The 26,454-nt window shown below is 34.5% G+C and overlaps 1 long non-coding RNA gene across 1 annotated transcript in view; it reads right to left on the minus strand.

Annotated features, from left to right (window-relative positions):
• The window catches only part of LOC110176284 (uncharacterized), a 344,989-nt gene that overhangs the window by 125,721 nt on the left and 192,814 nt on the right, over window positions 1-26,454 (minus strand). The window contains exons 3-6 of the long non-coding RNA XR_015271934.1: window positions 20,429-20,477; window positions 20,193-20,350; window positions 8,315-8,450; window positions 7,216-8,250 (exon numbers count right to left, since the gene is read on the minus strand). This is a non-coding gene — a long non-coding RNA (uncharacterized LOC110176284). The remainder of the gene's footprint in view (window positions 1-7,215; window positions 8,251-8,314; window positions 8,451-20,192; window positions 20,351-20,428; window positions 20,478-26,454) is intronic.

Consider the following 26,454-nt stretch of genomic DNA (forward strand, 5'->3'; position numbering starts at 1 on the left):
TTCATAATTTTTTTCAGTGCCCGAAAACAACAACAATAAATGACAATAAGAGCGCAGTTCAAGTGTCAGCCGTGGCCTCTTATTGTCACGCATTGTCGTCTGCCTTGCCCCACCTCCTCCCCCGCCCCCTTTAGCCCCTTTTCCCACTCTCCTGCCACAATGGATGCCCCAAAGGAATCCCCACACACACTCACACACACACACAGCATGTATGGTGGCATTTCCGGTGTTCGTTAGAGGAAAGGGAAATGCCTGCGAAGGAGAAGCCAGAGAATGAAGCCCAATGTGCTTTTGGCATAAATTATGAATAAAGCGAGCGGCACACGTGTGTGTGTGTGTGTATGAAAGAATGTGTGTATTAGTGAGTTTTGTGGCGAGTAAAATGAAGTAAAAGCGGCAACGGGAATGAAATGAAAGCAAGTGCCTTAAGGTGGCTCACTAGGGGAGGGGGTGAGGGGAAAACTATCAAAAGAAGAAAGACGAAGCTGGATATACTCTACAGATAAAACTTTGGTCATTTTAGGTTTTTTAGTTCTTTAAATAATCAATCAATCAATCAGAAAGCGATCTTCTGCTTATACATTTCTCAAACTATAGCTCTAGCTCTAAAACTCTGTCGCTCTCCCTCTCTCTCTTCCTCTGTATGTCTATCCCTCTCTATGCATCTCAACAGCTAGCTCCTCTCTATCTCTCTCTTTCCATCTAGCTAGATAGGTAGCTCTTTCCCTCTAGCTCCCTCTTCTCATCTCTAGAGATAGCTCTTACTCTCTCGCTCTCACTTTCTCTATTCTCTTTACTCCCAGGCTATAAATACAGATGCTGCTATAGCGCTAGCCTCAGTCTGTGCGTGGCCTCCCACCTGTTTGCATCTACAGTGATTAGTGATTAGTGATTAGTGATTAGTGATTAGTGATTAGTGATTAGTGATTAGTTATAAGTGATTAGTGATTAGTGATCACCGATCACCCTTCGACCCCAAAAACATCAGCCGACCAATGGAATACATCTGAATAACCAGGAAGAGGATCACTTCGATGTTACTATGGAAAGCCTAAATAAAGTCACCAGGAACTAAAGTAAAGGAATTAACTGCGGTAAGTCTTAATAACAATTATGTATATCAGGCCTAGGTCTAATCAGCTGTGCTAGTTATGCATTTATTTTCCCATTAATTCCCCATAAGTTAATTTCAATGTAAAATGATACAGCAATTTGTACTGAAGATATCTATTAAGTAATACTTAAAGTTAATAGCCTAACTTAATTGCAAATTATTAACGAATTTTGATTTCTTACTTTTAAGATAGTTTGACCCTGACTTAAATGCCAAATTTACCTGCACTATTATACCCTTACAGGGTATTCTAATTTCAGTCGGAAGCTTAAAACCTAATTAAGAAGTCATTTCGGACCCCATAAATCATATATATTCTTGATCAGCATCAAGAGCAGAGTCGAACTAGTCATATCCGGTAGAAAAATCCATTTTTCAAAATTTTCGAAAAAATTTTTATCAAAACTTTGTAATTTAAAGTCTTCAAAAATTCGGAAAAAATTTAAATATTTTTGTAATCATAAATTCATTGAAGATTTGTTACCCTAATCAAAACTAGCACAGAAAAGTTTTCCGAATGGAAATTATACAAGTTTTGGCTGAGTTATGATCGATTTTGTTCTCTCGATCCAATGACAAATTCCTAGGGTATATAAACTTCGACTACCCAAAGTTACATATTACGTCTATATTTTTTATCAATAGCGTATAATATATTTTGGTTTATATTTGTTACCCTTAAGTAATCTTGTCATACAAAATGATTTATAATTATATTTTCAATCCCCATTTTAAAAGTATACATATTTCTGTAGCATACTTTTTGGGCAAACTCCCATAAAAACTCTTATATCATCTAATAAGAATAGTTCTTCCTTTAAATAATAAGAAAATTATAAATATGTTAACCTTTTCAAGAGAATATATCAAAATCTGATCATTTTTCGTACAGTATTCTTTTAAAATTTAAATATTTATAGATGCCTCTTTGCACTGGTTTCCAACGAATCCAATAAATGTTCCCTTTTGCTGTGGTAAATTGTGAATAAAGAATTTCCAGCAATCCAATTTTCTATATTTCAAATTCAAAACACTCCGTCATGCCAGAAAGGGCATACAAAAGAAAAACTGTCCACTTTCATTCGATGGGTGAGGCCGGAAGCTGGAGGCTGCAGGAGGAGGAGGAGATGCTGCCCCCCAGAGAGGGTGGGTTAGGGGGTGGTGTCTGGAGGGGGGTTGCCAACATGTCTGGGCGGCGGCTGTAGGCAGCCACAAACGAGCTTGACTTCGTTTCCAGAGCAAAGGGAAAAACCGAGACAAGGGGGACTCTCCAGCTTGTTTATAGTATCTCAATAATTAATGAGCTCTTAGGAATTTTTGTGGCAAACAAGGACAGCGTCGAGAGAAGCCAGCGAGCAAGAGAAACGGGGCCAGGAAGAGGCGGCGTGGCCACAAGGATGCTGTACAAAGTCAACTGCCGCGGATGGGAAAACTTAATGTACAAATATAATTTGCCGCACACACAAACACTTATGTGGCTAGTGTACCCCCCCCCCACACTTCTGTCCCGTCCGAAAACCCATTTCCCCTCTCGGTTTGAGTGAATTTTCCGCCCCCCCCACGACCAGACCAGCATTTTGTTAGCCCGCAAGACGCTTCAAAAACGCCACTGAAATACAAAGCTAGTTAGCAGTCAGCAGCCAGCAGTTAGCGAAGAGCTTGGTAGTTGTTACCCTGAGTCAAGCACGGAGTTCATATTTTATGAATATAACCATATTATATGAGTCCTAATGCCCTTGCCCGGCATTCGCCTTTTGGCCAAAAATGGAGGAGAGACCAGTCGAGGCGAGGCGAGTAAACCAAACCAGCACCAGATGGACCTTCTTCCTCCACTCAGTCAAACAAATACATCAAAAGGTTTTTTTTTTGTGCTTGCCGTGAAAACGGGAAAAGAAAAGACTAAAGGACTCTAGGATATCCTGTAAAATAACAGGGAATATTAATTAAGTTTAAAAAAAACCAAAAACTAAGATTAATCTATATAAATATAGGATAAACATTGAACAAAGAGGGTTATTGCTCTTATTTTTGATTTTTTATTACCAGTAATTAGTAATTTATTTATTAAAGATTTATAAAATGGTTCAAGTTACTCAGCTAAAACAATATTTTCCTTTTTTAAAGATCCAACATTCGAATTTTGGTAAAATTCTGCTACTAAAGGTGAAGCAAAATCGACGACTATCGAATAAATATCGACGACTATCGATTATTCAACATTTACTAACGTGAAATATCAATGGCAGCGACTATCGGTAGTTCTCCACCTCTAATTGATACGCAAATTGTATGTATTTATATATATTTTTTTAATATTTTATGTAAAATTAACAAAAATAAAAATAACCAAATCCAAACCCAATATCAACTCCCAAAATGATACCCTGTAATGTTGACGTTAAAAAGTGACTCGCTGCTTCCTGATTACTTATTCATTTGCCACGCTTTTAGCGCCGACTGCGTTGCGTTTTGCCCTTTGACCCTGCCACCTGCCACAGGCTCTGTTTGCCCACCCAAAAAAAAAAATAAATAAATAAAAAATACCCACACTCCACCTTTGATTTGCTTAATTTGCAAATTTGTTTGGTAGCAGCTACTACAGCAACTCCCCAGATATGGGTTTTAGATGCCTTTTCATGGCTTTTAAACGCTTTCGCTGCCATTAAATTGACCAAAACGAAAAGAAAGGAAGGGAAGCGCACTTAGGACCACAAGCAAATGCAAAATGTATGCGGTTAACATGTGTTTTAGTATCATAAAAAGGACACAATGCATGACACATGCATATTTTATGGGATATTTTATAATCTAATTACCGCCGTAATATCATTCAAGAAAAAACAAAAGAATTATGGTTACAAAACACCCGAGCATACACAAATGAGAAGCGATCGCACAGCTGGGACTTCTCCAAGGATATGGCAAAGAATGGGAAAGGGGATGGATTCCTAGGGGGGCGTGGCGGTGGCATAAAAATGCCACAAAATTAGCTCGACGCGTTTGGGGCATTAAAAGCGGTTTTCAGGGTCCAAAAGCGTGAGCCGTTAAAATAAATTGCACAATACACGCACACTTGCACTGCCACACGAACATACACATACATATAAATATATAAATATTTTGTATAGGTGAGGGATGTGGTCTTGAGGTGTATGGGGGTAGGAGGAGGGTGTGGCCACCCCCCCCCCCCCTCCCTCGGGGAGGCGCAGGTGTAAACGCTTTCAACGCCTTTTATGGGCCATCAATACACTGAAAGTACAGTTTACTATTGATATAATAATAATACTAAAATATTTGTTTAATATAAAAAAAAAATCAATTTTAGAGCTCTTTAAAATTGTTAAGTATATTTTTCTAAAAAACACAATATTTTAAATGTATTTTTAAAGAAGGAAATCATATCTTTATTAGAGGTAACCGAAGTAAAAAAAAGTTTAAAGCATTCCTATTCTAAGAGAACCTTTTATTATTTATGTTTTTAATAAAGATTAAGACTTAAAATTTAGTGAAAATATAAAAAACTTCATTTTAGAGCCTTTTAAAATTCGAAAATATATTTTTCTTAAGTAATACAACATTTTAAATGTTATTCATAAGAACAATATGATTTTCTTACTATCGGAAACCTTAGTAAATAATATTAAAAGCATGTCTAAGCTAACAGTATATTTAATTATTTTAATATAATATTAAATAATTAATATTTAATATTTTTCAAGTCAAATAAAGACCTAAAATTTATTTTAAATATAAAAAAAAAAACACATTTTAGACCCTTTTGAAGGAGTAATTTATATATATCTTAAATAATACAACTTTTTAAATGTATTATTCAGGAAAGAAAATAAAATTTCCTTATAGAAAACCTTAGTAAATAATATTTAAATCACTCCTAACCAGTATTATTTATCCCTTTTAATATGTATAATATTTATTTCCAATTTTTCCAGTGTAACCTTCGATCCAAAACCCCTATAGTACACTCCCTTCAACCCTCTTTTTCTCGGAGAAAGTGTCATATGGACGCGGAGAGCCACAAAGTCTCTGATAATAACAAAACACAATTTAACGCATTGGCGGCTACTTAAAACGCGTCGCATGGCCGAGCGATAAGAAAGCAAAGGCAAAAAAAAAAGTGGAGGGATTCCGCCCAAAACAATAACAAAACCAAAAACAAATAGGAAAGAGGGGTAGTTATATGGGAAGGGCAGTTGACCAAATGAATGTTAAGCAGCCTCAGGCCTAAACGCATATGTATTTATTTTTTTTCTCATCTGGCCCGGTTATATTATCCAATGGGGATATAAGGCGAAGACAACAATCGTGGGCACGTGCATGCCAAAAAGCCGAAAAACAAGGCAGTTAAAGCTGTTAAATTGCCATTTGACAGGCTCACAGGATCACATCCTCGAAGGCTCACGCTCACAGGACCACGCGCAGCATAAAAAGCCGCAAGCAGGACATGTAAAATTTAAAAGTAGCAGACACAAGTGGAAAACAATTTGGTAGTCATTAAAATGGGTAAACAATTGCATATAAAATGAAATTGAAATTTAATTCGAGTGAAAAGAAAAAGGAAAGCAAACGGAAACGGAAACGATATAAAGTAAGTGAATCCTTTTCCATCGATAAAGGCTGAAAGAAGCGCAAAAAAGCGCTTAACATATCATTAACACTCCACTTCTGGACTAAAGTGCTCTTTAAAGGCACTCAGAACAAGAAAATGTATAAATAAATTCATATATTTATTTTTTCTATTATTATTTTCATCATTTAATATTAAGTTTTAGTAATATGATCAGAAACTTAAGAGCTAAAGTACTAAAGATGGCTATAAATTCACTAGTAAAGCCTTAAAAAATGTTTTTTATACTAGGCAAGGTTAATTAATATCTAATTTCACTCCCAAATGTTTCCTAACTAAAATTTGTACATCAATTGTCTGTAAAAATAACCCCCAAGTCTAGTAAAATCAATGCATTTATCTGCATATTTCTTATGGGGTATCCTAAACAATAAACTTCCCACATTTATGCATAATGCATTCATTCGTCACTGATTAGGGTTCAGAGCTCAAGACCTGCTTAATATGCAATTGCCATTCTTCAACTCAATTGAAGCCGAAGACGAATCGAGAGAAAGGTAAACACTTCTGAGACAAACAACAATGCCCATATCTTTTGGCCCTCTTACACACTACTGGCATTTGCATGAATTTATTTATTTTATGTCTCTTCTATTATAGGTTTTGTATATATCACGATGTTTGCCTTCAGTTTATGGCGGCCAAACAATAATAACAACAACAAAGCCGGAGCTAAAACCGAAGCCGAAGCCTCAAGGAGCAAAAACTGCACAATAAAATACCAAAATGCGTTTAAAGGACAAGGGTTTTGGGGGTGTGGGAAATTCTACTACAATATTTATTGGTTTATTTTATGATCCTTTTTGATATGTACTTAAAGGAAATTTTACATTTATTGGTTTGACAACAAAATGCCCAACGAGGACGACCTTGTTTCTTTTAGGGTCAGAGAAAATAGTTAAGAGGGGTGGGTAGGGGGTAAGGATGTGATGGGTCCTTTGGTCCAAGAAATATGCCATTTTGTTGGTTTGTAATCTGCTCATTTGCTTATGAAATTATCCACCTCATTTGTTGCCCCTTTTTCTGCTTGCTTGAAGCTAGCCCCAAAACGATTTTCTCCTAGCCACCTTCTGGTTTTCCTTTTGTGAGGTTTTAACAGAGATGCGAAAGTAGCCCCTTTTTCCCTGAATTTCTATCAATTTAGAAAGACTTTTTATAGCTCAAAAATTTGGTATTCATTTTTTAAGCATATTTGTTAAGGTTCTGATAAGTTGTTGGCATAAATTTATACTAATATACCAATATTTTATGTTTAGTTAATTTAAATATTAAAGGAGAATCGAAGAATATATGATAATCAACATTCAATCTAATAAATTTCCTGTGAAAAACTATAAAATTCTCTTAATATCATATCGAAGAGGAAAATCAAATACATTCAAATTCAATTTGTTTATGAGTAAAAGGTAAAATTCAAATAAATGCAATATTAAAATAAAATAATCTTCTCACTCACCGATTTTCGTTTCTTCTTTTTTCGTCTTTTTCTTCATATTTTTCTTATTTTTCTTTTTAATTAATGTCTTATTGTTCTTGAATCGAAAATTAATTTACACACACGACACTTTGATTTTCGGACACTCGCGACGTTTTGCCTTTTTCCATTCTTTCCTTTTTCACTCACAAAATATATATTTTATTTGTATTAAACACATAAGTATTTACTTTATTAATCGTAGATTTAATTACACACACTCACTCACACACTCCTTCACTTTCTATTTTTTCACTCTTAGAATGGAAAATATTTTATTTATTTTAAACACTTAAAAAAAAAAAAACAAACAAAAAATAATACATTTGCCTCTTTTAGGTTATTTTCCACTCAGAAACACATAATACAATAATAAATAGAATTATAAAACTCACTTAAAAAAATAAAAAATAAAACTAACAGATTCACAAATGAACACATTAATTAATTAAACACTTAAAAAAAACAAAAGAAATAATGGAAAGAAATGGAAAGAATTAAATTTACGCACACGAAAAACACACCGACGGGCCGATATTTAATCAGTTTTGTACTTTTACAGTCTTTTAGTCTAAACACGCACTTTAATTACTTTATATTTCAATTGATAGTGTTTATAACAGTTAACTTTAAACGCTTAAGCGGCACAAAATTAGTTATTTTTCTCTTTTGAAGCGGTTACTTGCGATGCACACATACACAAATGTGCATTGACTCCACCACACACACACACACACACACACATACATGGCGGGGGCTGCGCTGCTGCTGCGGAAGTCTCAGGTGTTTTTGTTGTTGTTTTAGTAGCTTTAATTTAATGTCCAAGTGCTGACGGACCAGGAACATATATTTGTAGTTATTTATTAATATTACTTCGGCATTTGTCCAATTTATGGTTTTCTCTTATTCCTTTTCCCGCGCTTACAACTCCAATTGGAGGGAAAAGCAGCTCTCACTTCACATTTACATTATTTCGTTAATATTTAACTTGTTTGTTGGTTAATTAGGTGTCTCCGACTAAAATGGAATTCGTTGAACTGATTTAATCGTTTAATTGGTATTATTTAATGTTCTTTCATACCTAAATCGTATTTTAGCTGCTGCCCGCCAAAATTTTCCACTTGGCCATTTCGATCTCTTCCTCTCCTCTGTTTCTCTCCGCTCTCTGAGAGTCACTCAGAGTTATTCCACACTTGTCCACACTAGTCCGCGGCAGTCTGAAAAAAATTATATACATAATATTATTAGTGATATTATTATAAGTTATTTATTTAGTAAGTTCATTTCTGAATCTGCACAATTTTTAATTTGTTGTCATTTAGTAATCAGTTCCAATTGAAACTTTCATTTGTGCTTTTAGAAAAGCTAGCTTAAAGCACTCCACTCGCAAGAAAACAGTTATTCTGCATTTTTTCGTTTGGAACAGTTACTGGCCATGCATTGACTGAGGCATACACACACACACATACATATGTATTGGCGGGGGCTGCGCTGCTGCTGCGGGTGTCTCAGGTTTTTAATTGCTGTTTTAGTGGCTTTAATTTAATTTCCTTTTGCTGATCGTTTTAAAAATGTCTTATTTTATTTTCACGAACAAATATATGTAGTTATTTATTCATTTCACTTCGGCATTTGCCCAATTTATGAGTTTTTCTTATTCCCTTTCCCACTCACACACTTCTAGTTGGAGTGAAAAAAAGCGTCCACTTCACATTTGCATAAATTCGTTAATATTTCACTTGTCTGGTGTTTAATTAATTGTTCCCGACTTAAATGCAGTTAGTTTTACTGATTAACTCGATTAGTATGTATTATTAAGCGTTTTTTCCGCAATAAAAACTTTTTTTTAGCAGCAGCAGCACCAGCACGCAATAAAATTTTTCACTACTGATCTCAAGCTCCTCTTCTTTTCTTTTCCTTCTTCACCTCTCTCGCTCATCGTGGAAGCTCGCTCTCCCGCTCCTGAAATGGCCTCATTGCCAAATCAAGCGGTTTTCAATGCCTCTGAGAAATGTGAAAGAGGGAAAACAAAACAAAGTAGCCAAAGTGTAAAATTATGTTGTGCTTCTGCTGGTTTATATTGCCAGCGGGAGATTAAACAACTGAATTGATAGTATTATTATTAGTGATAAGTTGTTATTTATTTATAATGTTTACTTCTCCATTTGTAAATCTTTTTAGTTTGTTGTCATTGTGCTTCCCACATAGCCAGTACCAATTGGAGGGGGAAGCAGCTCTCACTTATCATTATTAAATAAATGATTTAAAAATACACAAGTTTATAAACAATTCCCTCATCATTGCACAATATTATTAGCTTGGCTAATACACGCACTTTAAGCGGTTTGTATTTTTATTTGTGCTTTTAGAACCGTTAACTTAAAGCACGCAAGCTGCAAGAAAACAGTTTGGAGCGGTTGCTTGCCATGCACACATACACACATACTAACATATAAATTGGCGGTGGCTGCGCTGCTGCCGTGGATGTCTCACCTGTTTTAGTGGCTTTAATTTAATGTTCACTTGGTTAATGTTTTAAAAATATCTTCTTTTATAATAACGTACATACGTACATAGTTATTTATTCATTTCACTTCGGCATTTGCCCAATTTATGAGTTTTTCTTATTCCCTTTCCCACTCACACACTTCTAGTTGGAGTGAAAAAAAGCGTCCACTTCACATTTGCATAAATTCGTTAATATTTCACTTGTCTGGTGTTTAATTTATTGTTCCCGACTTAAATGCAGTTAGTTTTACTGATTAACTCGATTAGTAGGTATTATTAAGCGTTTTTTCCGCAATAAAAAACTTTTTTTTTAGCAGCAGCAGCACCAGCACGCAATAAAATTTTTCACTACTGATCTCAAGCTCCTCTTCTTTTCTTTTTCTTCTTCACCTCTCTCTCTCATCTTGGAAGCTCGCTCTCCCGCTCCTGAAATGGCCTCATTGCCAAATTAAGCGGTTTTCAATGCTTTAGAGAAATGTGAAGGAGGGAAAACAAAACAAAGTAGCCGGAGTGTAAAATTATGTTGTGCTTCTGCTGGTTTACATTGTCAGCGGGAGCTTAAACAACTGAATTGATAGTATTATTATTAGTGATAAGTTGTTATTTATTTATAATTTTTACTTCTGCATTTGTAATATTTTTTTAGTTTGTTGTCATTCTGCTTCCCACTTAGCCAGTACCAATTGGAGGGGGAAGCAGCTCTCACTTATCATTATTAAATAAATGATTTAAAAATTCACAAGTTTATAAACAATTCCCTCATCATTGCACAATATTATTAGCTTGGCAAATACACGCACTTTAAGCGGTTTGTATTTTTATTTGTGCTTTTAGAACCGTTAACTTAAAGCACGCAAGCTGCAAGAAAACAGTTTGGAGCGGTTGCTTGCCATGCACACATACACACATACTAACATATGAATTGGCGGTGGCTGCGCTGCTGCCGCGGGTGTCTCACCTGTTTTTGTTGCTGTTTTAGTGGCTTTAATTTAATGTTCACTTGGTTAATGTTTTAAAAATATCTTCTTTTATTATAACGCATATGTGTACTTAGTTATTTATTCATTTCACTTCGGCATTTGCCCAATTTATGATTTTTTCTTATTCCCTTTCCCACTCACACACTTCTAGTTGGAGTGAAAAAAAGCGTCCACTTCACATTTGCATAAATTCGTTAATATTTCACTTGTTTGGTGTTTAATTAATTGTTCCCGACTTAAATGCAGTTAGTTTTACTGATTAACTCGATTAGTAAGTATTATTAAGCGTTTTTTCCGCAATAAAAACTTTTTTTTAGCAGCAGCAGCACCAGCACGCAATAAAATTTTTCACTACTGATCTCAAGCTCCTCTTTTCTTTTCCGTCTTCACCTCTCTCGCTCATCGTGGAAGCTCGCTCTCCCGCTCCTGAAATGGCCTCATTGCCAAATTAAGCGGTTTTCAATGCTTTAGAGAAATGTGAAGGAGGGAAAACACAACAAAGTAGCCAAAGTGTAAAATTATGTTGTGCTGCTGCTGAAAAACGTTTATTGTTCAAATAAAGGTGTGATAATAACTACAAAATAATTAAATCAACATAACGAAATGTTTTAAATGTGGAAACACTTAATTAAGCATAAATAACATATGTTTTGCAGAATAAAAGAAAATGTACCTACATACATACATATTTACATATGAAAATAGATATGAATGTATGAATAAGCAATGCCTCTTTTTTATAGGAGTTCTGCCGACGGGGTTTAAGCTAATGCCGATGTGAACGAGTGTTATTATAATATTTTGTAAATCTGCACTTAAAAAAAACTTTAGACACACCAGCAGCAGCAGCGCCGCCTATGAGTGTATTCCAACTAGATTTTGTCAAGCATTCTGATTGAGTTATTTTAAAATCTCAAATACCGTATGCTAGAGTGGAATGACTCTGAGTGACTCTCAGAGAGCGGAGAGAAACAGTGAAGAGGAAGAGATCGAAAGTGGCAAGCGGAAAATTTAGGCGGCAGCAGCTAAAATACGTTTTAGGTGCGAAAAATCGTTTAATAATACAAATTAAACGATTAAATCAGTTCAACTAACTGCATTTAAGTCGGGGACACTTAATTAAACACCAAACAAGTGAAATATTAACGAATTTATGTAAAAGTGAAGTGAGCGCTGTTTTTCCCTCCAAATTGGAACTGTACGCGCGGGAAAAGGAAGAAGAAAAAACCACAAATTGGGCAAATGCCGAAAAGAAATTAATAAATAACTACAAATATATGTACGTGATAATGAAATAAGACATTTTAAAAACATTCAACAAGATGATATTAAATAAAAGCAACTAAAACAGCAACAAAAACACCTGAGACACCCGCGGCAGCAGCGCAGCCCCCGCCATGTATGTGTGTGTGTGTGTGTGTGTGTGTGTGGTGGAGTCAATGCACATTTGTGTATGTGTGCATGGCAAATTACCGTTCCAAAACGGAAAATGCAAAATAACTGATTTCTTGCCGCTTAAGCGTTTTTTACGCTACAAATGTAAATATGTAAAGTAATTAAAGTGCGTGTAAAGATTCAACGTATGTAAAAGTACTAAAGTGATTAAATATCATGTGTGTAAAATAAATTTCCGATTCAAGAACAAAAAGACATAAATTAAGAAGAAATGTACGAAAAATATGAAGATGAAATTGAAAAACAAGAAGAAAGAAGATAAAATGAGGAAATCGGTAAGTGAAGATTTTATTTTATTTTTATATTGAATATATTTCGATTTCCTTATACTCCAAATTTGTCCTGCTACAATTTAAAATTTAAAATAATTATGGATTGAATGAAATATAGTATTTGCTCTATATTTTTGAAAGTTTTTATACCCTAAATGTTTTAAAATTAATAATTCCATGTAGATATTATTACCATTTGAACATTTATAGGTCAAATAATTAACTAACATTGTTTAAGATTTGTTTATATTACTTTACAAGCGTTTTAAACATTCCAAATTGCCATCACTGTGTCTTAATTTCTGTCTCTTGGCCGCCTTATGAATTATGTCCCCTGTCCAAAGATCCTTGGTATGTTTTTTTTTTGGGTTCGCCTTGGCAGCTGTTTTACGCTCATTTTGCTTCTTCGAAAATTGTTTGCCATAAACCGCCAGAGTTTCGAGTGTGGCAAACGTTTAATGCCGCCCCAAAATGGCAATTACAATATATGAGAGGGGGGGGAAATGTAACACAAAAGGGTTTCCCTTAAACAAGGAGGACGGAAATAAAGGGAACCTTTCTTCCAGCCAAAACCACTTGTCAGGCAACAGCCCTCAAGTGTCAATTAGATGCACTTCTTATGGGGGGGAAACTAAGAGAGTTTCCTTAAGGGAAGTTCCTTGAGACTTGACTACTTCACCACTGCCTCCTCTAGACTTGCTCCCAAGATATTCCATTTCCCTTAACCCTCGAGTGTCCTTACCAGCTGACGTCATCAGCCAAAGTTAACTTTCCCAGTTTACATATGTACATATGTAGTGGGTTAAACAAAAAAAAAGCGGGGTTGGTTGCAAGCAATTTAAGTGTGAAGCTTAGCGAAGCACAAATTAAATCAAGCCCAAGGACTCTCTCGCTCGTCCTTGCTTATTCCTGGGTATAGAGTTACGCTCCTAATGAGCAATCTATATGAAGCTTATGGCCAACAGAAGGCCAAAATGCGAAACCTTCGAGTCACCAGCAGTCAATGAAATGATAAATCTCTTCATTACGTGTCCTTCGCCTCCGTTTCATTTCTGGTTAATTGCCAAAAGAAAGAAAAACATTTACAAAATGACTAAACAAAAAATTCAATAACAAAACGGAAAGACAAGAATGACTAACGAAATATCAAATACCCTGGCTTTTACAGTGTTTAAATATTGGTCTTAAAGGAGAGATATTTATGGAGATTGTTTAATTATATTTTTATATTTGTTATATTTTTATTTATGTTATATTTTATATATTTTTCGGTAAGTACCAGACTATTTTCATTGAATTTATACCCCATTTACCTTTTATAAAATCTGTATAAATTTAAAAAATATTGTTATTTATATTTTGTTTATATTATTTTGTTATTTTTCCCTATTTTCCCCTCAATATGTCTAGTCCCTCTTCTTTTCTCATACTCACTTTCTTACTGTTTCTGCAACTTTCCCTTTTTTTGGCCCGATTTTTCTCCTCGCTTCAAACTGAAGCATTGATGCGGAAGCGGCGATTGCCGCTTAAGGCTCAGCGGACAGGATATGAGTGTGTGTGCGTGTGTGTGTTGTGTGTGTATATGACAGATGAACATGCACTGTAAATAAAGGCATTATTTTAAAGGGATATAGATTCGATAATTAAAAAATTAGCAAAGAAAGTAATTGCAAACGAAAGAAAAAGCAAAGATATTTTTCATTGATTCCGCAACCAAGGTTATGTTTTACACTTAGGAAGTTAAGAACAAAATAATGAAATCCTAAGTTTATTGGTGAATTAATAATAACTTTACAAAAAAAAACATATTTAATCTATAATCTATATATAATATTACCCATTTAATCTCTCATTAACTCTCATACAACCCATAATTTTTATACTTTGTGTAATACATTGATTTTTAAATTATTTATTATTATTTTATACCGGAAATAAGCTTCCCAAGAAGGTTAATTTCATATTTTATCTAAGATCTTGAGGAAGGACCTTCTTTGCTCAAATTGTTGAGGCAGTCCTCTCAGGACCCACGGTTCCTCTGAAGGGAGATCTTCTCCAATTATTCCAATTTATTAAAGAAATTACTAAATATCATTACTGGAATGAATTTTCTTAATTTTTTTTATTTTCTATATACACTTTTTAAGGTATTTTACGACTTGTTCATTATTACCTCTTTTATTTTTATTTATACATAAATGTTAATATTATTTAGCAACATTCTATAATCTCTTTTTTTTACTGATAGAATATACTTATAATTTTTCAAGTGTCGGATGTGTGTGTGTTCCCTAAACACAACAAAAGGCCTAAAGTTTGGCCCTTACCCCCTGCACACATTTTCCTGCATTTTTCCTCCATTTTCCCTCCTGCCATTGACTAAATTTTCTTTGACATGACTTAAATGTTGATCGTGGGGGGACGCCTTGTAAATTAGCTTCATTCTCCGAGTGTGTTTGTTGTTGTTTTTCCGCTTTTCTATGCTTTGTGACGTCGCAGTTTTCATCTATTTTTTTTGGGAAAGGGGTTTTTCTTCCGCCTTTAGGATTGTCTCTTCCTCTTCTTGTTGATTGGAATGACAGACAGAAAAAGGCATTATTTTATACGAGAATGAGCACGCTAAAATTTCACTTGAAGCAGGTTTTATGCTTCAACAATTTTGTGAAATTCAATTTATGTTACCCAAGGACATAAAACATACAACGAATCATTACACACACACACGTACGCAGGGGGAAAATGCGTGTGTGGCACGTAAAATATCAGTTATACACAGACAACTACACACTGTATTCAGATAAATATAGTACGTACATATATATATATAGATGTAAAGAGGACGTGCAGTGACGCAGTCAAAGCATCAAAATGCAACTTTGAACAATGACTATGAAACGGATGGGTTCCAGCTCCTTGCTCTATGTATCCTTACCCCCTCTTCCTGTCTGGGACTTATCCTTTCGTTTTCCATTGGCATTGGAGCTGCCGTTTAACCCAGGCTCCACCTCCCTTCAAAACAACTTCAAAGTGAAAATTCAGCTTCCTAGGATTAATGACAACTTGAAGTAAATAGAGGGAATAAAAGGTGCATAAGGACACAGTGGAGATTGTATAAATAAAAGTAGGTAAACTAAATTATATCTATAAGATATAGAACTATAAATTATAGAATTTTAAAAGGTTCTAGAAATGTTTAAACCAGCTTAAAAGAAGAGTATCTCAATGTAAGACCCAGTTTTCATTAACTCGAAAGTCAGGATAAAGATATATAGATACAACTTACAAGGATAACAGATAGCTGCTTAAAAAAGTAACCATCTTTGGACGATGACTTCAATCCTTTTTTTTTTTTTGTTTTTTTGGAGTGGCTTAGACCGGAATTTCCTTGGCCCACACACGTAGCCGACATAAATTTCACTTTATGGTTTGTTAACGAGTTAAATTCGAATCCAGAGAATGCCGAAAAGTTTGTCATTTCTTCTCGCCCCATTGGCGCGCTGGGTCATGAAAATGGAAAATGTGGGGGGGAAATGGGGAAATGGAAAATTTCGGCGTCGAAAAGGAAGCGTGCTTTGGAGTGTGGAGCGTGATAAGCATTATAGTTATAGTTATGATGCCAGCGAATGCGATGCGTGCGGCGTCAAAACGTTAATGGATTTTCCCTTTTGTTTTCCCTGGCAAGGTGTCAAGGTAAAGGGGGGTAGGAAAGTGGGTTTGGATGGTGGAAAACTGGTGTCAGGTTGAAGGGGTTTTATGTAGGCAATATAACACCAATGATTCGAGTTGTGGCAGTGAATTAGCTGAGAGTGTAGGCAAATGCTCTTATCACTTGAGACACTTAGATTTAAGAGGAAGTTAAGCAAGTGAAATAAGAAGTTGGGAGTTATTAAAGTAATATATAGATTATATTTTAAATTCGAGTAATTAGTAGTTGTATTTTTAAAGATATTTTATATATATTTATATATATTTCTCCCTCTTTCTCCCTTTAATTTTAAATTGATTTCCTTCTCCCCAAACAAGTTAATGCCATAAAGCAACTCTGATAATTGAATGCTTAAAATGTGGATGTGCCAGGGATCCTTGCATCCAAATCCTCCTACCAAAATCCCAAATCCGTATCCGAAACCGAATCAAAATCAGAGTCAAAGCCATTTGCCACCATTTGTGTCTCCAGACATTGCACATATGACAATGTGCAGCGGCAGCGGCAGGACAAAGGCCAAGAAAGATGGCTAAAAGGGGGAGGGGGCACCGGAGATGGCTAAGAGGCGGCTAGTGGGCGTGTCTGTGATTGCCATACGAGCTGTCACACAGGATGTGCGTGGGTGAGTGTGTGAGTGCACATCCTTTCCATGTCCTGCCGCTGCAGCAGTCGAAATCAAATTTCCAGCGCGCACTTTGCGAAATCAAATACATCACTGTGTCGAGGGGGCGTGGCACGCGGGGGGATACTGCCAAAAAAGTATGAAGTGTTTGCCAAAAGAAAAAAAAGAACCGAGAAATATATATATAAAATGGGCACAAAGCTCCCCTGGGTGCAGAGACATCGAATCTGAAGTAGAAGAAGGATTCACCGAGCCAAAGGACTTTTTCTTGCATTGTAAAATAGATTTTTGGACTGTGAAAGGGGAGAGGGAGTGGCTGATATGTCAGCGGGGGGCGGGCATGGAATCGAAAGACCATAGCCTAGACATAAAGGAAAAGGGGGTGGGAGAAAGAGAGGGTGAAAATGGAAGAAAGCTAGGGAAAGTGGGTTTTGGGAGAAAAATGCAGAGAGCAGAGAGCGAGCTCCAAGTGCCAGATGATTGAAGTAAGCGATGTGTCTCGCCTCCTCTTTCTTCGAAAACTATTTCTCCTATTCCCAGTACACTTTAAAAAAATATTCTATATATTTTTATGAAATTTAATTGAAAATTAGAGAGAGGTTAGAATAAAATTGGGGTTTTTTTTATATAGATAAGACATAGTATGTGCATTTTTTAAGCTTATTTGAAATCCATCTTAATAAAAAAGGATATATTTATAGTATAAGATATTGTATTTTTTTAATTGTTATTATATTTTTATATATGAACCTCTATCTATTCATACTCAGATCTTTTTGGAATATCTGTTTATCTTGAAATACATTTTAAGGGATAGTTTTTCCTAAGCTCTTCATCTCATTTTTTCAGAGATAGTTTTTCCTAAGCTCATGAGATAGCATTTTCAAAGCCTATTTAATTCATAATAACTAGGATTTGTTTTTTGGGATACAAATAGTGTTCAATAGTTATTTTAACATATATAAAAATCTGTGTTTTTGTCGTTACTCACATCTCTTTGGAATATTTTAATCTCAAAATATATTTTAAGGGATAGTTCAAATAGTTGAAATAGTTTACAAAGTCCTTTTTATATCCATAAAATGTAAATAAATAAGGATAATTTTATGATATAAGAAATAGTATTTTATAATTATTATTAACATATTAACCCCTATTTTCCGTTACTCAGATCTTTCGAGAATATCTTAATCTCTTGATATATTTTAAGGGATAGTTTTTTCAAAGCTCATAAGACTGCATTTTGCATTGCATTGTCTGCATTTTCAAAGCATATTTAATAAAAAAGGGATCATTTTTTGGCATAAAAAATACTATTTAATAATTATTTTAAAATATATAAAAATCTATTCCATGTTTGTGGAATATCTTAATCTCAAGGTATACTTTAAGAAACAGTTCAGATATTTATCTGAATTTAAAAAGCCTATTTGATATCCATAAAATATAAATAAATCAGGATACTTTTATGATGTAATAAATAGTATTTTACAGTTATTATAAAACATTTAAACCCCTATCTTCCTTTACTCAGATCTTTCGGGAATATCCTAATCTCAAGATATATATTTGAAGGGATAGTTTTTTTTTCTAAGCGCATCCTGCCGTTTGCTCCCATTCTATTCCCATATCCTGCGGCGTCGGCCAAAGGCAACTTACATGTTTGCTAACAAACAAATGCAGGAGCAGCGTTTGCCGGGGCAGTAGCCAGGAGGAGACAGGATCCAGGATCCAAAGGGGAAAGGGAAAGGAAAAAGGAGCCAAGCAGCCAGGACATTCATACATATATGAGGGCAAACATCGCTCGAGAGCAAAGCAAATAGACGGGAAAATGCTAAGGGGAAAAGAAAAAAAAAGGAAAAAATGATGCAGCAGCCAAGGACAAACGCTGCCATGTTTGACATATTTGCTTTGACAGTTCCAAGTTCCAAGTGCACATTTTAGCCACGTTCCGCTCTTGGCCATGTTTTGGCAGAAGAAGATATTTCGAATGGGTTTCTTTTTTTGCTCCAGAACCAGACGGGTGGATTTGGTTGCTTAAATAGCCAACGGGTCCTTTCCTTTGCCTGCATTTGCTTCTAATAAATATTAATGCAAATTAATCCAATTAAAGGCGGCGTTGAAGTCGTAAAAGACTTTCATGATATATCAGCATGTAAATGTAAATGGATATAAATCAACCCCAAATATATATACATTTATATGATGCAATATGTGCATTATTATGGTGGTGGCTCTTCGTCTGCTAATTTGCCAAATTGAGAGGGGAGTGAAAAGCAGTCAGTCAGTTCCTTCCCCCCTTGGCAGACAAACAAATAAGCAAATAGCAACAACAACAGATTCCCCCTGGGATTGTCTTAATCAAATTTATGAAACGCTAATGAGCAGACTCACCCGGGGGTAGGGGGTAGGGGTTGGTGTGGAGAAAGCGAAGGTCCTTTCTGGATTATAGCCATATAATACCCAAAACATTGGCTTAAATGTTTAGAACTCACCAACAAATAAGATATTTGGAGCAGATGTGTAAGGCCAAAGGCTTAATGAATAGAAATTTGTATGGGATCACATGATGTTGATTCTAAATTTCTCAGGATTTTCGGTCAATCAATCGATCAATCGATTGCTAAGGATTAACATATATTTTTTAATGGTGAAATGTGTTAAAATGTTGAAAAATATGGTGATTTCTCGAAGGTTTTTAGAGAAATAAACTATTTTTATGTAAGATACAATACTTTAAAACGTTATTCTATATGTTTTTTTTTATTAATTTTAATATTTATTTACTGTAAAATATATATTTAGATCAAAAGACTTACTTTTTTTTATCACATTAAGTAAAATCCTAAATATATGTACAATTTTAGTAGGTAAATATTCTGAAATGTTTTCAAATATGGAGATATTTTTTAGGTTTTTAAAGGAGAAACTGCTTATGAATTTCTTTTAATGATATAGAATACTTTCTTATTATTCTTTATATATCTTTTTCAAAGAATAATTTTTTATTAATTTTTTTAACATAATAAATTACTTTAAAACTTTGTTCGTCTCAATTTGTTCCATTCTGTATTCATTCAAAAATATATTTATAGTAAGAAATGTTTACTTTTCTTGTCATATCAATAAAAGGTATAAAGAAATTTACCATTATTAAGTTTTTATCAATATAATTATCTTAATTCATTTAAAAATATATTTACAAAAAGAAAGGTTTAGTTTTCTTGTCACATCATTTAAAAGTATAAACAAATTCACCATATTAAAGTTCTTAATAATTTAATTATATGTAAATCCTTTGCTAGAGCTAACTCCCTTTCCACAATTATTAACTTTTAAATTTAACAATAGCCTTTCAGCCACTCCACTCATCTATTCAATGAACTCTGCGAAATCAGGAAATGCAAAATACTTACCTATTAAAAAATAATAATCCTCGACTTGGCCACACAAACAACTGAGCAGCAAATGAAGCATTCATCATCAACAACATGGCTCAATCAATTATAACGAAAGAGAACTTGAAATCCTTTCGCTACTCCAGGTCCTTTGAGTGACCAGCATTCCCGCTGACCTTTTCATTGGCAAATAAAGGGGAATTACCCATTATTGTACAGGGACTTCTATGCAAAATTTTATATATTTGCCATACCAGAAATCAGTGGGAAATCTTATGCCTTGCTGGGCATTAAATAGAGGCACTGCAAAAAAAATCATAAAGGGAGTTGTAAATGTATTTAAAAATTAATAAAAACTATGCAGTAGACTAAAAATATTATAATATAAATTTTACAAAATATCTAAATAGGTAATATTTATATTATCAAACTTGCTTAAGTATTTCCTTATCCTATTTACATTTTCTATAATTTTTTTTCCATGTAAAACTGATTCTGGGGAGGGCCAGCTTAATAAGCCACGGGAAAAGCGTTTTCACAATTTAGCTCCACTCACCACCCCTCACACCCCCTTCTCCCCCTCTTCCCGAACAATGCATACTATAATAATGAAAGTGGAAAGTGGAAAGAAAGCTGGGGAGAAAGCAAAAGTCAAGCTGCTCTCATCATTAATATTCCAAAAGTTGTGGGCGAAGCGAAGCTTTTAGCAAAACACACGCTAAAAACCAGAGAAAGAAAACAAAATAAAAAAAATAAAAAACTTTTTTAGCAGTAGCATAAAAATTTACCCAGTTTCAAGTTGAGTTCCCTTCCCCGTCTCCATCCCTCTCTCCCTACCTGGTCTATCTTCAATTAATAATGAAGGTGTTAAATTGTCGAAATCTGCGCGGCAATGTGCGGCTGGCGCCACCTAGCGACCTACATAGGAAGCGCCACAGAGGAGAGAGAGTGCAAATTTTTTGGTTCCGGTTTTAAGTTTCACGGGATTTTGTTTGTGGAATTAAATCGTATTAATAAAATATTTTGTAAATATTAAATAGAATTTAAGGTATAGTTTTGCTTTAACAAATTGAGTATTTTTTTTTTTAATTTGAGGAACTAGGAATTATAAATAGAAAGAGCATATAAAAGTTCTTAGAAATGGTTTGTTAAGGAAAGGGTTTCATAACATATAAATAAAACAATTTAATTAAAATGCTTAGGTTTTAAAATTTTAATAATATAATTTAATTATAATTCAAATATTGTAATATTTGAGCAATATTATTTAGTTAAATTTTTAATTTATTATTAACCAGTAAAAGAATTAAAACGTTAGCCATTTTGATTAATACTTTCGATATTTTTATATGACAATTTTTGCTACAACTCAAAGTTTAAAAATTGCATAACGCATTAATTTTGATTCGGAAAGATGTTATATGCTAGTTTTTAATAGCTTAAAAAGTTTGTATTCTCAAGTTATAAAGTTAAAAATTTTAAATTTTTATAAATTTTTAGAAATCTTTATAAATTTTAAACCCTTATCAAATTTTGAACAATTAGGTAAACTTTTTTTTACTGAGAATAATGGCTAGATCGATTCGTCTTTTGATGCTGATCAAGAATATATATGATTTATGGGATCGGAAATATCTCCTTCGAAAAGTTTCAAGCTTTTGATTAAAATTATAATACTCATGAAAATTATTATATTTGAAATTGTATAAGTTCTCTAAATTAACTTAAAATCTGTAAATGACTGAGAGAAAGCCTTAATGTTTAATCCTTTTACTATGTATATTTTAAAACTTATACCAAATTAAAGACATATATATCAACTTTTTCATTCTCTTCTTAAATATCGAACGTTTTCAAAACTCAGAACACTTTGGCAAAAAATGCCACTCCCCCCCCCGTTTCCGTTTCCCGTAGAGAGTTTTCCTTGTACTTGCTGTGCAGGAAGCTAATTAATGAAAACGCTTTGAAATAATTATGCATAATTTTTAGTGTATACATTGAGCAGTTTATGGCTGAGTTATTACAACAGCTGCTGCTGCTGCTGGAAAGTAATTAGCATACGATCTATGCCAATGCCGGAGGAGGTGTTCGGTGTGCGGGTTAGTTAGTTTGGCCGAAAACTTTTCGGGGGCATTTTATGCAGAAAATCAAAATCCTTTAGCCAGGACTCACTCACTCTAGCCTGACAACTGAATCTCAAAGTCAACAAATGAGGGGGGGAATGGGGAGGAGAAGTAGAAGCTTTTCCTGTCTATGTGTGACGTTGCGTTGCACAACATGTTTTCCATTTCGAGTGTAAACAAAATTCTAATACGTTCAACATATTGCTGGAAAATTGCTTTCCTTTCGGCATTCAGGAAAAGCAGCAGAAAGCACCCAAGGAGCACCAGAAGCAGCATCAGCCAAGCCCGAAAGTATTGTTAACCAACAATAACAACAAACGCCACCAGGAAAAAGAGGAAAATGGTGATGCGGATGGGTGGGGTGGGAAAAGCGAACGTAGAACGTCAAACTTTTGATGTTGCAATTTGTAATTCAAGCAGAAAACGAAGCGAGCAAATTTTTTTTCTCTCTCTCTCTCTCTCTGGCTCCTTTCTACGCTTTTCTTTTGCTTTTCCTTTAAGGATATTTTCTTTTTCTGTGTGTGCATGTGTGTGTGTGTGTGAATGAATGAATGAATGAAAAGCTGCCAGAGTTTTGGGTGGGGGAAAACTCTCGTGTGAGGGAATTTTATTTCCAGGTTTGTCGGTGGCTCCGGACAAATGACGACATAACGAAGTTGAAATTTACTATAAGAAAATTGTACAGGACGAAGGACGAAGTACATAGTTGGGAGGGGGTGGAATTGGTCAGGAAATATGGCAAGCGGAAGATCAATTTGTGATCTGTGTGGGACACAAGTTGGTACATTATTCAAAGACTAATCGGTTGATTTAAAGAGTTGATAGGTTTAGGACGTTAAAATATATTTTGTATTCTTAAAAAGCATACTTCATAGTGTTTTTAAAGTTCCTAGGGTACGAAGAGAAAGGAGGACAATTTTGATATATTTTAATATATTTTTAAAATTTAAATAGCTGTATACAAAACAGTTTTTCTATGTTCCGTTGGATTTGATATGTTTTTCTTATGTGTTCTTAAGTTTACAGTAAGTTTCTGTATATTAAAGGTCGCTAAATAAACGAATAAAGGAGAATTAATGACTTATTTTTCCTATTTTTTAAATAATATATTAAAAAACCCTATGAATTGATAGTTTTTATACTTTAACCTGATCAAAGTCTCCCCTTAAAATGCACCTTAGGTGAAAACTCAAAACTCACTTAACTCGAAAGCAGATCCGAGTTTTTCTCCATCCTTTGTTGTGGCCACCAACTGAGACGAAGCATTTTCGCATTCACATTCGAGTTTGCTTTTCACATTTTCTTTTCTTTTTTTTACTACACTCCCTTATTTTTCTTACCCACATTTTCTGGGCCCATTGTGTGGGAGTAGAGGAAAAGTTTGCAGTTTGAAATATTGTTAAGCGTGGCCCCAAAATCAAGAGCAAATGAACTGATACCATAGGAGGAGATGGAAAGCACATCTGGCAGTAGAAGGAAAAGAAAAGAAATGCTCAAGTTTTTCGCAAAAAAAAAAAAAAACTAAGAAACCCCAACAAGTACATACTTTCACTGGATTATCCTTGTTATTCTTTATTACATTTAGGATCTCCTTCGGGGGATACCCGCCCCTATCATTAAAGACCAAATGTTAATTGTCACAAGATTAAGATCGGTTTTTTCTCCCGGGCCTTCATCTTTTGCGACTTTATTGTTATTTACTTAGGATCCTACGGAGGAACCCTCCCTATAGAATAAGGCTACCGATCAATGGCTTAACGCCTGACTGCAATTCCAAGGAGCATTATTTAGAGCGATGATGAGAGGCAGCTGTCGCCGAGGGCATTCAATTCTCACCCCTTTTTATTTTTAAACACAACGACAACGAAACCCTAATTTTCTATTCATTGCCAATTTAAGTGCGATATAAATAATTTGGCAGTTACCAGGTAGAATTTATCGCTGACTTTGATGGAGCATCGGAAAAAGGGATAGTAAGAGGGATAGTTTGGTTCCCGAGATAATGCATTATCAATTTGCTAGGGTTCAGTTAGTTCGATTTTAAATGCTTTCGGTTGCTGTTTTTGGTCTGATGAAGTTTGGTTTTCGGGGGTAGAAATTCTTCTGTGATGGGTTTTAATTGATTATGCACGAATTTTTCACTATTTTGATAGGGTAGTGGTTTTTGTTATTTTTTATTTTTTCAGAGATAAGAGCTTCCCCAAAAACTGGTTCTGAATGGTAGTTTTTTAAATGTTTAAGTGGCAGAAGTAACTAGGGATTTTGTATTCCTGTTTTTTAATTTATGCAATTTGAAAGTAACCCTTAACTAAGGCTTTGTTTTGATTAGTTTATTTTCCGTTGTTGTTACTGCTTAACATATATCTAAAACGCAATTTTATATTAATTCTTTTGTAATTCTTCTCAGAGATTTTAGTTCTTTTTATACTTAAAACATAGTTATCTTTTACCATATTTCTAAAACAGTTTTTTGTATTAAATCTTTAGAAATTTCTTTATAAGGCTTAAACATTTATATATACATTTTTTTAAGCTCTGCTCTTCCTACTAAAACCCTAGTTTTTTTTTATATATTTTATAATATATCTAAAACGCAATATTATTTTAATTATTTAGTAATCTTTACCCAATTTCTAAAACACATTTTTATATGAATTTATTTTAGTAATTGTCTCGAATCTTTCAACTCTTATTGATATTTATTTTTAAACTCCGATGTTCCTACCTAAAACCTAGTTAAAAACCCCTACCCTGCCCTCCTGGAAATTCTCAGCTAATTTATTAACGCTTCTTTCATCTTTTTGGCTTACAAATTTGGCAGCAAATTCCTTTCCCTTGGGTTTTTGTTAACCAAATCAGATTACGTTTAATGCCATCTTGATTGGTGCTGCTTCATCAGCTCTCTCTCTCTCTGTGTGCTAACCCAAATTTCATAATTAATTAAATTATTTAATTTACTTTGCAGAAGACACACATATTTGAGGCAAGCAACCACTCGCCCCTCCCCCAACCCCTCGTCAGCTCATTTGAGCCAAGTTAACAAAAAACCTTGTTAGTAATTGCGGTAAATGTGATTAGAAACTTTGCTGCCTCATCCCGCATTTCTTGCGCTGTTTTCCCCCGTATTTGATTTTTAGAATCGGAAAAAGCGAAAACTTTTAACCTACACACACACACACACACACTTACACCCTAGTACACACAAATAGAGCTGAGACCCGTAAATAGTTAGTTCACCTTTTACGTGCGTTAATGATGTTTTCTCAATCAAAAAGTTAAATCTTTCGCAGCGTTAGAAGCGAAATTTTTGCACGCAAAGTTTTTGGACGGGAAAATTCGTGGGGAAACGAAAAGCGAGGGAAATTTTCGGCTAGGACAAGCGTTTTTTGGCTGCTTCTGCTGCTGCTGCTGCCAAACGAATCGAACAAGAAAAGCTAATTACAAGTAGCTCGAAAAGTTGTGCGTGTTTTAGCAAAAAAAAAAGAGAAGGGAAACTCGGGGAAATCCATAGTGAGGGTATACTGAGGAGGGGGGCCGGAAAAACACCTGTTTGGCGAAAAACTTTGATTGGTTTTTATATGATTTTGGCTAGGCGTAAAACTTCTCAACGTCTCTTTGGTTAAATGTGTCAATAATTGGCCTACAAAATGTTGTATCTTTTGGCTAGAGAGTTTTATAATTTTGGTATTCTCATAAGGGGGAAAATTTTCTCAAAGTGGCTGTAATGAGAAGGAGATATTAGGAAAAAATAAATTGGTTTAGGGCCTAAATGAACGAAAGAAAGTTAAGGCCAAATCGAAAGCTTTGAAGTCATGCGAAATTTTCTGAAACAACGTTCAGTAATTTGTCCTACATTTTTGAAAAGAAAAGAAAATCTAATAATTCTGGTTTAAATTCAATTCTTGAAAAAGTTTTAATTTCATATAAAATATTTGTTAATATTTATGGAATAACCACAATTTCGTTGAAAGCAATTCCTGGAAAACTCCTGCCAAATAACTTGAGTTTATTCCTAAAATATAAATTGTGTCCCCTGGAACTCCATTTCATTCATGGAATGAATAAACCCAATATTCATTTATTCATTTGAAGCTTTGCCAAACATTCCATTTATAGTTTCCATAGAAACCTTAACTGCCGAAAGTCTTTACTTGGAA

Source organism: Drosophila serrata, unplaced genomic scaffold (genome assembly GCF_035046125.1).
Source record: "Drosophila serrata isolate PLE 108 unplaced genomic scaffold, ASM3504612v1 contig_272, whole genome shotgun sequence".
Taxonomy (NCBI): Eukaryota; Metazoa; Arthropoda; class Insecta; order Diptera; family Drosophilidae; genus Drosophila; species Drosophila serrata.